Source organism: Mandrillus leucophaeus, unplaced genomic scaffold (genome assembly GCF_000951045.1).
Source record: "Mandrillus leucophaeus isolate KB7577 unplaced genomic scaffold, Mleu.le_1.0 Scaffold339, whole genome shotgun sequence".
NCBI lineage: Eukaryota > Metazoa > Chordata > Mammalia > Primates > Cercopithecidae > Mandrillus > Mandrillus leucophaeus.
This window is the reverse complement of record NW_012103576.1, coordinates 4,568,887-4,586,559: the sequence shown is the minus strand read 5'-3', so window position 1 is coordinate 4,586,559 and position 17,673 is coordinate 4,568,887. Positions and strand designations below refer to the sequence as shown.

The 17,673-nt window shown below is 35.8% G+C and overlaps 1 pseudogene; it reads left to right on the top strand.

Annotated features, from left to right (window-relative positions):
* LOC105545821 overlaps positions 1 to 17,673 on the top strand; it is a 45,878-nt pseudogene that overhangs the window by 19,744 nt on the left and 8,461 nt on the right.

Here is a 17,673-nt window from a genome sequence, read left to right as displayed (position 1 = left end):
GATTCATTCCATGAATGCAAGGCTGGTTTTGCTTTCAAAACCAAATCATTGTATTTCAATATATAAACAGAATCAAGAAAAAATAATAAAATAATCTCAAATGAGGCAGATAAAGCATTTTATAAAATTTGGCATCCATTTATAATTTTAAAAACACTTTGCCAACTAATAATAAAAAGGAACATTGTTATTTTAACAGAATACATAAACATAGAGTTTATAGCAAACGGTGAAATGATGAAAGCTCTCCTCCTGAGATCAGGAATAAGACAAGAATGCCCCTCATTACTGCTCAGATTCAGCATTATACTCAAGAAACTCACTGGAGCAAGAGATCAAGAAAAAAACAACAAAAGTGTAAGGAATAAAACGAAGAAAAAATCTCTCAATATCTTCACATGAAATAATCATATATTTAGTAAATATAAAATAATTAAAAGTAAACTATGATAATGAATTTAGCAAGGTGATTACATATGTCAATACACACTGATTGTATTTCTATATACTATCTACAAATAATAAAAATGCAGATTTTTAAAGCTAATATTCATAAAAGCACAAAGAAAGAGAAAAGAAAAGAAAAAGAAAGACTAAATACCTAGGAATAAACCTAATGAAAGGTGTTCTATTTAAAAAATCTCTAAAGCATTATTTGTAAAACTTAAATAAGACTGAAATGGAGAAATAAAGTCATGGATTAGGAGAGTCAATATTTTTAAAATGTTGATTTTCCCAATTGATCTGGCTACAGATTTATCATAATTCCAGTTAAAATTGTAATGTTTTGGTGGATATTAGTAACATAAATCTAAAATTTAATTGGAAACATAAAACATCAACAATGGTCAAGGCAATCTTGAAAACAGAGAACAGTATTGGAGCACTTATACGACCAGATAATCACTACTTATTATGAAGCCACAACACTTAAGACAGTGTGTTATTGGGACAGATATAGATAAAGAGATCAATAAAACATAATATGAAGTCCAGATACAGACCAATACATATGTGGAATACTTGATTAATGACAAATATGGTCTGGAATGCAGTGGAAAATGAAGTTCTGGATTACTTGGATATACATAGGGAAATAGTGAAACATGATACTTACACCACGCACAAAAATAATTTCAGGATGGATTATAGATCAATATGTGAAAGATAAAACAGCACAGCTGTATTAATAATATAGAACAATATTTTTGAGATCTTGAATAATTCTAATCTGAAAAAAATAGGAGGAATGGGAGTTTACCAAATTCAAATAACTTCTGTTTAAAAAGAACTACTACAAAGAAAGTGAAAATACAAGCCACAAAATGGCTTTTGCCATATATAGCTGACAAAGGGTACATATCCAAATTAAGAATATTATCAACATTATGTTGAATGAAATAATCCATATAAAAAAGTGTACAGAGTAGATGACACAAATTTTATAAAATTCAAAACACGCAAGTCTAATCTATGTGGTTAGAAATCAAGATAGTGGTTATCTCTGGGGAAGCCGATGGGGATAATGAATACAGGAAGTAAAGCAGGGCTTGGGGGCCTTGTAATGTTCTTTTTTTTTTTTTTTTTGGAAATGGAATCTCACTCTATCACCCAGGCTGGAGTGAAGTGGCACGATCTCGGCTCACTGCAACCTCTGCCCCCTGGGTTCAAGGGATTCTCCTGCTTCAACCTCCTGAGTAGATGGGACTACAGGCGCCTGCCACCCACACCTGGCTAATTTTTGTATTTTTAGTAGAGACGGGGTTTCACCATGTTGGCCAGGCTGGTCTCGAACTCCTGACCTCAGGTGATCCACCCACCTCAGCCTCCCAAAGTGCTGGCGTTACAGGCTTGCGTCACTGTGCCCGGCCTTGTAATGTTCTTTATTGACTTGTGTAATAATTATAACAGGTGTGTCACTTTGTGGTCATTCACTGTCATGTTTAAGTTTGAGTCATGCATGCCACTTGATATTACATTGGAACTTATAATGGCTTCTTGGTTGACTCAGCCCCCTCACCACCATGCCCATATCTCTGTTGTAAGCTCACCTGCACAAAGCTTAACATTCAAAGTGTGACTAATATTTTATTGACATGAAAAAGAAACTAGGTGTGTCTCGGGGGTGGGCAGAGAGAGAGAATGAGGAAAAAAGTAGGGATATGAAAAACGGAGTATCCTTCAATACCAGACTATTTAGGAACCACACTGTCAAAAAGCATAAGAAGCCAAAACTTGGAACAGCCATATCCATTGCATGTCTATTCACTTACCACATACAATCAGATACAACAGAAGTAAAAACCGTGTACATAAGATTATTCTCCAGCTTTTTCCTTATATGTTTTTAGACATTTGCCTATACACATAAATACACACTAACATAAGTTTATCACCATCACCATCCCTGCTCCTAATATTCCCTTCTTTAGTATCTCAATGTTAGTATCTCTATTTCCTCACTGATAAAACAATTAAAACAGTTTAGGTCACAAGCTATAATACATGACCTTAAAGCCCAGGAAACACAGGCAAGAAAGATTCAAACAGAAAAACATCTAGTCCGGTAGTTCTTGAAAACTTTAGTGTAAATTAGAATTACCTGGAAGACTTTGTTAAAATACAAATTCTTAGGCCTTTCTCATCAAGAGTCTACATTTTAAAAGTATTACAGGTGTTTCTGCCACAAGTGGCTTATGGGGAGGAATACTGATCAAACTGAACATCCTAGCTCCCCTCAGAATTATTATATTACCAAGCCATATATATTAACTCTGGATCTATTTTTAAAATTTATTTTCAAGGAAAAGAAAAATCTATAACATTTACCAGGCATCATAATAATCACCTATTTTCTAAAACTTTCACTTAGATCTGATTTTTTTTAATAATGCAATACCATTGTAGCATACACTAAGGGAACCAGCTATTTAAGGGAACCCTATGGTGAATCCTTCTGTAAAGTGAAAACAATTCCCTTGATTTATTGTTGTATAAATCCAGATTTTCATATCTGAATTCACCTGCTGGGGAGAAATGTTCTCCCCACTGTCTAGGTCCTCTTTGCTAGCCTGCTGTTCAGTGTGTGACCTTCTCACAATTCTGTGATTTACATGGAGCAATTTAGAGAAGTAAACAAGTAGTGTTGCATGTTTAACTAGACTGATTGGATTGAAGGGCTGCCAGTAGCTAGCAAGACAAAAGATAAAAGGGGCTCAGGCCTCTGTATAGAAGGAAAACAAAGTAAAAAGGAGGAGGCTACCACCAAAAGAAGGTTTCTGTAACAATGAGAACCGTAAAGAGATAGAGCTATGAAGCTCAAGTGCCCTAAGCTTCAGATATTGTTTTTCACAAGCTGGAGAAGCAATTACCTGCAGGATAGAGTCGCCAGTCCTTTCAATGGCAAGGTAAACTTAGGGAAATCTCTAATCTGATCTGGGATATGATCACAGAGGAATGAGGAAGTGAAGACTTTAGTTAGAGATGCATGAAGGGAAAGATGTGAGTCTGAAAGAGGCTATCTTTCAAGGCTATTTCACACCTATAGAACCAAGGTTATTTGTATGTTTGTTGTCTCTTTAACACTCTGTGACCTATAATAACAACATACCTATAGCAAATTGGATCTCAAATCCAGTGAAAACAGTCAGAAAATATGGTATGTAAACTCACTACTGAGGACGGAGTTGAAGTTGTATCCCTCTGGCCACAGCCCATAAAGAAACCCTGATAACATCATAGCAGCAAAGACAAAATGAAACTTTTTAAATCAGAGTCTACATGTTAGAATGGACAAGCATCCAACAAGGCATCCACAAGGCATTTGTGTCTTAGGTATTCTTTGCCAAATACCTAAGACACAAATGCCTATCATGAAACCTAAGACATTGGTATATAAGCACAATAAATGAGATGATTTGGACAAGATTCTGAGGACCATGTGTAGCACATTGTCAATTTATAAAATTGTCAATTCCCTTCCTATTTATTTCCTACCAGTCTGAATTTATTTTCAACAAGACACCTTTCCTAAAACATGAAATACCATAATGGGCTAAGGTCCAATTTGCCACCAATTAAATTGAATACATTATTTCTGCACATCTACTACCTGCCACTACTGTGGAGGACACAAACATGAATCAAACACGACCTTTGTATTACCTGGAACAGCCTTTTCCTTTCAATATGGAGTTGCAAAATTACCTTCTTTATTGATCACACCCTTAGTAATATACCATTAGAACTCCTACCTTAAAGGGAAAAACAGTTCATAAACGAAATAAGATGTGCACAAATGACCTCAGTGTGAAGAACAAGTCAAAATGCCACAGATTTCTGGTAAGTCCTATGAAATTCACCAGTTGTTTTAAAATTAATCACAACAGTTAATCAGAAGAAGAAATGCATAATTCATAAAATTTTATTTTTCTTAAATGACAGCAGTATATATCAAACGAATCCATCTGAGAGACAGCTGGAGTCCTTTCTCACATTGTCAGGCACAGTCAAGATCAGGGGAGTATGTGAAGCAAGGGAAAAATTTAGCATGGCATCTAATACTAAAATCATCCTATACTCAAAAGCCAAACTGTTCATCATTCACATCCAGGGGAAATAAATATAGGAAACTAAGAGCTGAGTTTCTGAAGTATAGCTCTATCTTTAATTGCCCACTTGGCAAGGCTTCCTATCCCATACAAGCACTATATACCAGTACTCCAAAGTCAGCCACAAACAAAAAGGGCTTCTCTTCCCAGAAAGGCTATCATGCCCTGGAGTCCAAATTAACAAGAATTGAGCCATCATAGGATCTGATTATCTTCCTTTTTGTCAACCTCGGGGAATTGCCATGACCCCTAAACATTCTAATTTTCCTTGAATCATTTTCCAATGAATATTGTAGATATGACATCCTTGATATTCTTTTTCTTCTTTTGAAACATATTTATATATACCCAGTTCATGCTATCTTTTAGGGCTAACAAGTTTCATCCATTAAAGCAGTGGTTTTCACATTTTATTTTAGGAATGGAAACTTTTCTTTTTACCCCAAATGGTCAAGAAATCAAATATGTAAGACAGATCAAAGTGAAGCTCGTCTGGTTGAAGCAGGGCTGTGGATGTGTGAAGCCCTGCTGCCTGAGCCTCCCTCTCCTCCCCAGTCCCTTAGTGGCTCCTCAGGGGGCTTTGCAGAACTCCTAGGTAAAAGGTATCCTTTCAACTATTATTATATTAGGGAGAAAATGTTATTTTAATAACTGGACAGAATTCCTCAGAGAAGAAGCAATAATATTTGTTACAAAATAACTTGATAGTCGATTGGGCATAAAAGGTGAGATCAGGAGAACCTGCATTAGAAAGAAAAAGCTTAAAATAGAGCAAGTTTAACTTTCCTGCATAAAAATTTAATAAGAGTTTGTGGTAGGGGAGCGAGGTAAAAGGACATTTGTGATGCTGTGAAATAAGCCTCCTTCAGTTCCCCAAACACAGAAAGCTCATATGGGTGAGTATGTGTTGTGAAAATCAAAGAAATGTGGCTAAGCACGCAATTCTGGACTGGCGTGGAACAAAGGAAAGAAAAGAACAATGGAAGGAGAAAGAGGCCAGTAAGAATGAAAATTCATTAGAAGCAAAACATCAGAACTGGAAGTAATAATAAAATGTGAGTCCCTTTTAATTTCCAGAGAAATAAAATGGGAGGGCAATGAACTTCCAACAGAATATGGGATAGGCTTCAGATATAATGTTATCTAAATTTCAAAAACTGCAACTTAAGGCTTAGGTTCAAATGCTTCTATTTGGCACATGAGGGGACGATGAGATCTTTCTGTCTGAGGTTGAAATGAAAAATAACTGAAAAGATCCCTCTCTTCTTCCTAAGTCTTCTTCCAAGTCCTTAGCCCTTACACGGAGAGACAGAGATAAAGGAAGAGACAGAGAAAAAGAGAGACTTTCTTAACACTCCTAGAAAAAAAGTAGAGGAAAGGAAGAGGAAGATGAAGGAGGAGACAAAAGTAGAAGAGGAGAAAAGATAGGAATAAAAACAACCAAAAAATAAGGGTTTTGACATAAAATGAGGTAAGTAGGAGACTCAGAAAAGAGGGGAAAGAGTAAGGCATGGATAAATTTCTATTCAAGTAAGGAAAGCCCCTTTTACAAATGAACTTTTCTCCTCACCCAAAGCGTAACTTAGAAAGTCCAAAGTCCAAAGCCCTGAGAAAGCATGGCTTATCCTAATTCCGTTTATCTCCCAATTTGCAATTTGGAGAAGAAGGGAGCTTAGGGTTCTCCATTATTTTTCCCTCTGAGGATTTGCCTTTGGGAGTGGGAATTGGAGAAAATCTTGGAAGAAAAAGTAACTTACTCTTCAAAACATCTAAGCCTTGGTATCAACCTATCATTGCCTCTTCAAATTACCATCTCATTCTTCTCTGCATGCAGTTTCACCTTCTCTTTAGTTCTTGAAAGAGTTCTGCATCACTTTCTTCAACTTGAAGAGAAAATATTACCTTTTAGAAGAAAAAAATCATGCTATTCTCCCTTTCATGTTTGCTTATGATTAACTTGGTCATGAAAGCTCTTTCCTCTGAGATATTTCCTGTGACATGTCATCTATGCTGCTATAATAAACAGTATTCCAACAATTGTCTCTTCGCCATATCTCATTATCAGGCCAGTACCCAGCCAGAGCCACACAAAGCAGTAACATGGAGAAAACAATTACTCTTCTGCTTCCCTAAAACCTGTGGTTTCCAATGTTTTAGAAATCTAAAGACCTTTAACAACATGTTTGTGAAACTATTATCTGCCCAATATCATTTAATTGAGAAAATCTATGCTAATAAATAGTAATTGAACTGAATAATACTTTCCCATCACCATGTACTTTATTCATCACAGAAGTGACGTGCACTTATTTAATCAATGATACCACATAAAGTAACCATATATGTTACTTAGTCAATCCACACACAGTGCTTGGTCCGCAAATACATCCTTGGTCCCTTGCAATAATGCAGTGCTTTTCCTCTTCCCAAGATGTCTATGGCTCACACATTGGAAACCACTGGATGTTTTCTAATTAGAACAGCCTTTTTCTTTCAATGTGCAACTGCAAAATTACCTTTTCTACTGATCACACCCTTATTCATACATCTTCAGGACTCAAACTTTCCGTTTGGGCCACACATGCATATACTTATTTACATGCCTTAGTTGTTTTTCTCTCCAGAAGCAGACTATCACCTTGAGAGTAGGGTTCTTCAGCAATTTCTTCTATTTCTCATGCCTCCCACATATCACACTTCAGGGCCCTGCAGAAATTATACTCAATAAATTCTGGTTATATGAAAAAAATCACTCTTTGTTTTCTCAATGTGTCCAGGTACATTCTTTGTCACCTCTTTCACCCTCGAAGTATGGAACTACCTATAAATCCCTTAACACATCAGGTTATCTCAGATCTTTGTGAATTTGCACATTCTAGGTTTCCTCACCAACTGGACTAGGAGATTTAGGAGGCTAGGTAAATGTCTTTCTCAGACAGTATACTATCCACACTTCATTCCTTTATTCAACAAATATGTGTTAATTATCAATAGCTGTTCTTCTAAGACAATCCGTAAACTCCTTGAGAAAGACAACTGTATTTTTGACATCTCTAGATGACTAGAACACAGTTCCTGGCACGTAATAGATGCTCAGAATATGGTGATGGAATTGATTTATCACAGCTATTGTAAATGCAACCTACCTTTGCCTATAATCTGAATATCTTATGTGTAGAAGACCAGCCAGTAAAAGATTTTGGGACAGAGTTTACACACACACACTACTCCTCCTGGAGCTACTCATCTGGCCTCAGAGAAAGATTGTTTTTTGCTTCTGCATGTTACTATTAAAAGTTTTGTAATATTTCCCATTAAAAAGGCAGCTAGTGAAGTAGTTAAAACACATTGGAATCAGACAAATCTAGGTACAAATTCTGACTCCATCACTTATTACTTGTGTGACTTTAGGGAAGTCACCTGATTTTTCTGAGTCTCAATTTTATCACCTACAAAATGTGGAGGAAACTAATCCCTATTCTACATGGTAAATATGTAGCAAATAATTTGGCAGACAGTAAGTGCTCAATTAACATTAGCTAACAATATTAAAAAGTATTATTAAGATTTATTATATATCCCTAAAAGAATGCCACAGGCCCTGAATAAAACACATTTATCACTTAAATGTAGCCCTTTAAATCCTCACCCACTCCTCTCCCAAAGTCTTTCCCTAGTCAGGGACCAGGACTAAACAACTGCTTGCAAAAGGCACAGGAATATTCCCTTGAACTTTCAGAGGCTTTGGGACACTGATCAGTGTCATCAGGCCTACCTCTGCATTTAGTGCAAAATATCCCACAGGACACAAGGCAAATGAAGCAGTTCATTATCTGGAGGCTGGCTTTCTGTGAAGAAGCACCTTCTCTTCTCCATTAAAAGAAATATGACATTTTGAATATCTGTGTTTTCTTAAATGTCTTGTGATTAAAAAAAAAAAAAAAAAAGGACGAGAAGCCTTTAAAAAATCAGAAGATAGGCTAAGAGTGATCAGAAATCTTGCTAGAATTATTACTAAGGAGACTGATTGTATGCAGATGGCCTGGCAAATGGTGGGTAGGGGGAGGTGTTAGCAGCCTGGAGTGACTTGGAAGCTGGCAAGCAAGGAAAGTGCTAATTGGAAAAGGGCCATTTCAAGGATTCACTGTTCTGGCAGGAGGTCACAAAACATGTCATCACCCTCACTTTCCTCACTTTTTTGTTTCTTCTGATTCCATGCAGTTAGTGGTTAGAGGTAAGAGAAGGCATAGACTGCCTCTGATTGGCTAAGTTAGAACAGACTTTAGGCTCCAGGTCAGGGGTTGGCAAACTTTTTCTGTAAACAGTCAAGTAGGAAATAGTTTATGCTTTGCAGACCTTATGGTCTCTGTCACAATTACTCAACTTTGCTACTGTGATGCAAAAACAATGCTGTGTTCCAATAAAACTTTATTTACAAAAACAGCCTGCTATCTGAATTTGGTTCATGGGCCATAGTCTGACCACCTCTGCTCCGGAAGAATACATCTGAGGGAGCCAAAAAAGATACCCAAAAAGAGTCTTTTTGGAAAATGGGAACAGCACGTGCAGACCCAAGATCATGAGCTTATAGCTATTATCTAGCTATATGACCTTGGGTAAACTATAAATCTGTTTATATCTTAGTTTCCTTATCTGTGAAATGAGGTGGTTAGAGTTGATTATGATAATCAAGATGATTAACATATCTATCTCTTTACTTAGTTATCTTTCTTTTTGTGGTGAGAACACTTAAGATTTGGTCTCTTAGCAATTTCAACTATGCAATACAGTATTATTAACTATAGACCTCATGTTGTACTTTAGATTTCTAGAAGTTATTCATTCTACTAACTGAAACTTTGTATCCTTTGACCAACATCTTCCCTTTCCCTACCCCCACCCTGCCCCCCTTTGCCCCAGTAACAACCATTCTACTCTATGCTTTCATAAATTTACATTTTTAAGATTCCACATATAAGTAAGATCACATACCATTCATCTTTCTGCATCTGGCTTATTTCACTTAGCATAATGTCCCCTGGGTTAATAAAAAGGCCCGCCAGGTGTTTCTACAATCTGCCATCAATTGGCTGGAAGTTGAGCTCTTCTGTTGCACCAAGGATGACTTGAGATATGCTCCCTATATATATGATGATGTTTTGGCTTTTCTCTTCTTGTGTGTGAGAGAGAAAGAAGGGGAGAGAAAGAAGGAGGGAAAGATATTTCATTTCCTGAGAAAAAGGAGGAAGAGAAGAAGGGAGGGGAGTTTTTAAGAGATAGAGCTGAGTCATAACAGCTTCTGCAAAATCACTGGAGTCAAATACAGCAAAATTAGATCTAAACTGGGATTTTAAAAACCTACTATTATCTCATCTGTTATTCTGAAAACCCTCAAAAAGCTGATAACATCATGGCTAGCTAGCATCTATGGGGCAATTTTATCTACGCCAGCTGATTTTTTCTAAAAGCACCTGCAAAATTAGACTAAATTAACTGAAAGACTATCCTGAATTATTCGCACTGCCCCGGGGACTCAAGCAGTGGTGTAGGATGGTTTCAATGACCAAAAACAAAGGGAAAATATGATAAAACCACCTCACTTCACATAATTTTACCATTCATAATGGCCAGTAAAAGACAAATTAAAGGATTTATGCCTTATTGAGTATTTCCTTTCTTTCTGAGATCTTACATGCAGAAACAGATAATACTGCACCATACCAGTTGTATAGCAAATGTGAAGGCAGAATATATATGTTGAATATGAGGATTAATTTAAAGCAAGAAATAGAATCTATTGAAATAGTGTACTATGGAATGGAAGGAACAGTTAAAAAGCTAGAACCTAAAGGAACAGGAACCCAGTTAGTTCCAGGGATCACAATAACAGAAGGTTTTTGACCTCTCTGACCCCCCACCCCCACATTGAGGTAGCCACTATCATAAAATATGTCGATCATCATTTCTTTCCTTCAACATTTTACTAAATTCATATGCAGCCCTAAAAATACATTTCAAGTTTTACAGGTCTTAATTTATGTAAATGTAATCACATATGCATTCTTATGTGACTTTTTTTACTTACATTATATTTGTAAGACTCATTCATGCTGATATATATTGTCATAGTTGATCCATTTTTTTTACAACTGTATAGTATTTTACTGTGTGAATACATCATGTTTTATTTACTATTCTCCTGTCAATGTACATTTGGATTGTTTCCAGATGTTTGCTAATAAAACAATGTTGTTGGAGGAAGGAAGGATAAATAGAGCATTGAGGAATTATAAGGCAGTGAAACAATTCTGTATAACACTACTATGAAGGATACATGTCATTATACAGTATCGAAACCCGCAGAATGTACAACATCAAGGGCAAATCCTAATGTAAACTATGGACTTTGGGTGGTAATGATGTGTTAATGTAGGCTTGTTGACGGTAACAGTGTACCACTCTGGTGAAGGATGTTAGTGGTAGGAGAGGCTACGCATGTGTGGGGGCAGAGTGTATGGGAACTCCGTACTTTCTGTTCAGTTTTTCTGTGAACCTAAAACTGCTCTAAAAATAAAGTCTATTAAAAAAGCAATACTGTTATACAAGGATTCATTCAGTAGAGAGTCACTGAGCTCTTAGAATGGACCAGAAACTAGTCTGGGCCCATGGATTTCAGTAGTAAAACAGCAGACAAAAATGTCTGGCTTCATGGAGTTTATATTGCAGTGGGGGGAAACAGCATATTAGATGGTGCTAAGTGCTATGGATAAAATTAGAGCAGGAAAAGGGGTTAGGGAGTATTGGCAGGGTATAATTTTAAAAGAGAGTGGTCAGGGTAAGGCTTACTGAGAAAGTGATATTTGAGTAAAATCCTGAAGTAGATGAGGGAGCAAGTCATTCTCCTCTTGGTGAAGAGTGTTTCAGAGATTAGCAACAAATGCAAAAGTCCTAAGATAGAAGCATTTCTGGAGTGTTAAGAAAACAGCAGGGAAGGTTCTGAGGTTGGAGTCGAGTAAGCAAAGAAGAGAGTTAAAGGACATGAAGTCAGACAGGTAATGAGAAGGTGGGCAGAATAGTTTCTGTAGAACCTTTTAGGTAATTGTTAGAATTTGGGCTTTTATTGTGGGAGAGATGAAAAACTACTAAACATGTATTTCAAGAAAATATGTGGTAGTATTTCTAGAATATATATGGTAGAATTATTGGATCATAGGGTATATATACCTTCAACATCATAATGAATACCAAATTATTATCAAATAAAACCATATCAATATACACTTTTATATTTATGAGTATATAAAAGATACTCATAGCTACACAACTTCACCAACACTGACATTATCAGGCTTAAATATGTTTGCCAATCTGTAGATTTAAAATGATGTCTAATTGAGGACATAATTTTTATTTTTCTGATGACTAATGAGACTGAACTTTTATTCATTTTTTCATGAAATAATTTTTTTTCAACTCTTCACGTCATTGGCATAATTTTTTTTTAACAAAACCAGAGCCATTTTTTGAGTCACATTATATTTTCTTCTAAGTTGTTTAAGATCCAGTTTTTTAAAAATCTGTGCATGATGCTTTCACTGAAATTTTTATCCTAAGCCTCAAGTAACTTTTTGATTTTTTTTTATTTCTGCTACATAATCACTTTCAGCATTTATAAGACTTTAAAATTGGGGAATAATTTACATGCAGTAAAATGCACAGACCCTTAAGTGTAGAGTACTTTCATTTTTGACAAATGCTTACAGCTGTGTGACCCAGATCCCTATCCAGATATAAAACAGTCTATTGCCTCCGAAAGTTTCCTTTTATCCCTTTTGAATCCTCTCCCCAGTCCCTGCACCCAGGGCCAGAAGTAACCACTGATCTGACTTCTATTACAATAGATTAGTTTTGCCTATTGTAGAACTTAGTATGAATAAAATCATACAGTGTATATGCTCTCATGTCTGCCATTTTTTTACTCACTATATTTCTGAGATTTTTCCATGTCTTGTATATATCATTGATACTTTACTTTTTAGTGATGAGTAGTATTCCATTGTATGAACACAATTTGTCTATTCTATTAATGGATATCTGGACTGTTTCTAGTTTGATGTTTTTATTAATTAGTCTGCTGTTATGGACTGAATATTTGTGTCCCCTCAAAATTCATATGTTGGAATTTTAACCCTCCATGTGGTAATATTAGGAGGTGAGATTTGGAGGAGGTAATTGGGTCACGAGGGTGGAGCCTTCATGACTGGCATTAGTGTCCTCATAAAAACATGCCCAAGGGAGCTGTTTAGCTTTCTTTTGGCTATGTGAAGACACAGTAAGAAGTCAGAAGTGTGCAACAGAGAAGAGTCCTCTTCAGAATCTGATCATGCTGACACTGTGATCTCTGATTTTCAGTCTCCAGAATTATGAGAAATTAATTTTATGTTTAAGCCAACCAGTCTGTGGTAATTTTTTATAGCAGCCCAAAAGGGCCAAGACAATTGCTAGGACCATTCTTATACAGAGCTTGGTGTGGACAATGTTTTTATTTCTCTTGCGTAAGTACCTAGTAGTGTAACTGCTGAGCGAGGGAGTAAAATCTGCCAAAAAAGTTTCTAAAGTCGTTTTATACTTCACACTCTTACCAGCAATATATGAGTCACAGTAGCTCCAAAATCTTATCAACATTTTATGGTGTCAGACTTTTTCATTTTAGCCATTTCAGAGGGTTGTATCTCATTGTGAACAGGTATCTTATTGTGGTCTCTTCATACCTTTATTTGACATTTGTGTTTCCTATCCTGTGATGTGTCTCCCTATGTGTAGCCCATTTTTCTATTGAAACGTTTATCCTTTTCTTTTTTAATTCAGGACAATTATTCATATTTCTGGGTTTTCATATTTTGTCAGTTTAGTGTGTTGCAAATATATTCTCCAACTTATGGCTTATTTTATTTTCATGAAGATGTTTTTTGATGATCAACAGTGATTTACAAAAACTATATATGTTTAAAGTATATAACATACTTTATAAAACATGTTTTAATATGCATATACATTGTGAAATAATTACCACAAACAAGCTAATTAACATATCTATCACCTCACAAAGTAACATTTTTTTGCAAGTGGTGAGAACATTTAAGGTCTACTCTCTGCAATCTATCCATCTGACAAAAGGCTAATATCAAGAATCTACAAGGAACTTAAATTTACAAGAAAAAAATCAAACATCCCCATCAAGAAGTGGACAAAGAATATGTACTTCTCAAAAGAAGACATTTATGAGGCCAACAAACATTTGAAAAGAAGCTAATCGTCACTGGTCGTTAGAGAAATGCAAATCAAAACCATAATGAGATACAATCTTATGCCAGTTAGAATGGCAATCATTAAAAAGTCAGGAAAGAACAGATGCTGGAGAGGATGTGAAGAAATTGGAACATATTTACACTCTTGGTGGGAGTGTAAATTAGTTCAACCATTGTTGAAGACAGTGTGGCAATTGTTCAAGGATCTAGAATGAGAAATACCATTTGACCCAGCCATCCCATTACTGGGTATATACTCACAGGATTATAAATCATTCTGCTATAAAGACACATGCACATGTATGTTTATTGCAGCTCTATTCACAATAGCAAAGACTTGGAACCAACCCAAATGCCCATCAATGACAGACTGGATAAAGAAAATGTGGCACATATACACCATGGAATACTATGCAGCCATAAAAAAGAATGAGTTCATGTCCTTTGCAGGGACAAGGATGAACCTGGAAAGCATCATTCTCAGCAAACTAACACAGGAACAGAAAACCAAACACCACATGTTCTCATTCATAAGTGGGAGTTGAACAATGAGAACACATGGACACAGGGATGGGAACATCACACACTGGGGCCTTTCAGGGTGGGGGGCTAGGGGAGGGATAGCATTAGGAGAAATACCTAATGTAGATGACGGGTTGATGGGTGCAGCAAACCACCATGGCAGGTGTATACCTATGTAACAAACCTGCACGTTCTGCACATGTTTCCCAGAACTTAAAGTATAATAAAAAAATTATTTGTTAGAAGTGTGTTCTATTACTTGGAAAATATGCTGTTATATGAAAAAAGCATGTTGCAAAGAGATGTTATAAGATTGCATTTTCCTTTGAAAATAAATCTCTACGTTATATGTGTATACCTCACACATGCATATGTGTGTATACACACACATGCAAAGTTATTTCAGCTGAGAGTGTAGCTGAAGGGAACATGCTATGGTTTAAGACACTGTATGCTGTGGAGGAAAGTCAATTCCAATAATTTGTTATAGAGCTCACATATTTCGAATCAAGGCATTCTGTTAAGAACATGATTTATTTAAATTAATGTTTCACTTTTCTAAATGTACAGATCTACATATGACACATGTTTTGCCTATGGTAACTAAAGAATTCATCCCTATTTGTATGCTTTATGTCGACTGAAGTAGACAGCCCTCACTTTAACAATTAAATTGCATTCAACTTCTTCAGGCAAGAAACTCAGTGGCTCATTCTTTTCATAATTAAAGACATAGTACATGTTTTACTTCCAGTAATGGCAAAGTAATTGAACCAAACCTCCCATAGCTTATATCTGGGGAAAAAAATAAAATAACTATCTAAAAGCACTTGAGGACACTAGAACTTATTTCTTCTATCTAACTGTATGTTCGTACCCATTAACCATCTCTCTTCATTCTCCCAATCCTCCCCAGCCTCAGCTAACTACCATTCTACTATCTACTTCCATGAGATCAAATTTTATAACTCCCAAACATAAGTGAGAACATGTGGTATTCGTCTTTCTGTGCCTGGCTTATTTCATTTAATGTAATGACTTCCAGTTCCGTCCATGTTGCTGAAAATGACAGGATTTCATTATTTTGTATGGCTAGATAGTATTCCATTGTGTATATATACCACATTTTCTTTGTCCATTCATCCGTTGATGGGCACCTGGGTTGATTCCCTATCTTGGCTATTGTGAACAGCACTGCAATAAACATAGCTGTCCAAGTTTCCCTTTGATATAACAATTTCCTTTCCTTTGGATAAATGCCCAGTAGTGTGATTGCTGGATCGTATGGTTGTTCTATGTTTCATTTGTTTGAGGAACCTCCATACTGTTTTGATAGAACAGTAGGCTGACTATAGTTAACAATTTATTGTATATTTCAAAATAGCTAGAAAAGAATATTTGAAATATTCCCAACACAAAGAAATTATAAATGTTTTCAAGGCAATGGATATTTTAAATACTCTAATTAGATCATTACATGTTATATGTATGTACCAAAATATCACATGTATCCCATAAATGTGTATTCATTATGTGTCAATGAAACTTTTTTTAAAAAAGATCTACTCTCTTAACAGATTTCAAATATACAATATAGTATTGTTAATTACAGTTACATCAATATTTATTAAGTCCCCAGTACTTAGTCATTCTGCAAAACTGAAACTTTGTACCCCTTGAGTAATACCTCCCCATTTCTCCTACCCCCTAATCTTTAGTCACCACCATTCTACTCTCTGCTTCTATTAGTTGAACTTTTTAAGATTTCACATATAAGTGAGATCATGCAGTATTTGTCTTTTTGTGTCTGGCTTATTTCACTTAGCATAACATCTTCCAGGTTCATCCATGTTATTTTAAAACACAGAATTTTATTTTTATTTTGTAAGACTGAAAAATACTCCATTGTGTGTGTGTGTGTGCATATGTGTGTGTGCATGTGTATTATTCTGCAGTATCAATTGTAATGTCTTCTCTTTCTTTTATGATTTTATTTATTTGAGTCTTTTCTTTTTTTCTTAGTTTGTCTAGCTAAAGGTTTGGCCATTTTGCTTGTGTTCTCAAAAAAAACTCAATCTTATTGATCTTTTTCTATTGTTTATTTTTCTCTTTCATTTATTTCTTATCTGATCTTTATCCCTTTCTTCTGCTTGCTTTGGGCTTAGTTTGCTTTTGTATGGTTACTTAATATGTAAAATTAGATTGTTTATTTGAAACCTTTCTCTTCTTTTTCTTAATAGACCTATTTATCACTATGGACTTATCTCTTAGAACTGCTTTTGCTGCATCCCATAAATTATGGTGTGCTGTGTTTCTGTTTTGTTTCTCTCAAGGTATTTTTTAATTTATCTTTTGATTTCTTCTTTGGCCCATAGGTTGTTCAAGAATGTGTTGTTTACTTTTCACTTATTTGTGAATTTTCCAATTTCCTTCTGCTATTGATTTCTAATTTCATACCATTGTGGTCTGAAAAGATACTTGGTATGATTTCAATCTTCATAAATTTGTAAAGACTTGCTTTGTGGCCTGACACGTGATCTATCCTGGATAATGTCCTGTATGTGCTTGAAAAGAATGTGTATTTTGTTGTGTTAAATTGAATGCTCTACATACGTGTGTTAGGTCTATTTGGTCTATAATGCTGTTCAAGTCCACTGTTTCCGTATTGATTTTCTGTCTTGATGTTCTATCCATTTTTGAAAGTGTAGTATTGAAGTTTCTTACCATTATTGTATTGATGTCTATTCCTCCCTTACTTGTGTTAATATTTGCTTTATATATTTAGGGGTTCTAATATTGGGTGCATATATATTTACAAATGTTATCTTGTTGATGAATTGAACCCCTTATCATTATATAATGACCTTCTTTTACTCTTGTGACAGATTTTTTTTTTCTTCTTCTTTTTGAGATGGAGTCTCACTCTGTCACCCAGGCTGGAGTGCAGTGGCGTGATCTCGGCTTACTTCAACCTCTGCCTGCCGGGCTCATGCCATTCTCCTGCCTCAGCCTCCCGAGTAGCTGGGACTACAGGTGCCCGCCACCACGTCCGGCTAATTTTTTGTATTTTAGTAGAGACAGGGTTTCACCACGTTGGCCAGGAGGGTTTCAATCTCCTGACCTCGTGATCCGCCCACCTCAGCCTCCCAAAGTGCTAGGATTACAGGCGTGAGCCACCGTGCCTGGCCTCTTGTGACAGATTTTAACTTAAAGTGTATTTCTTACTTGGTTAC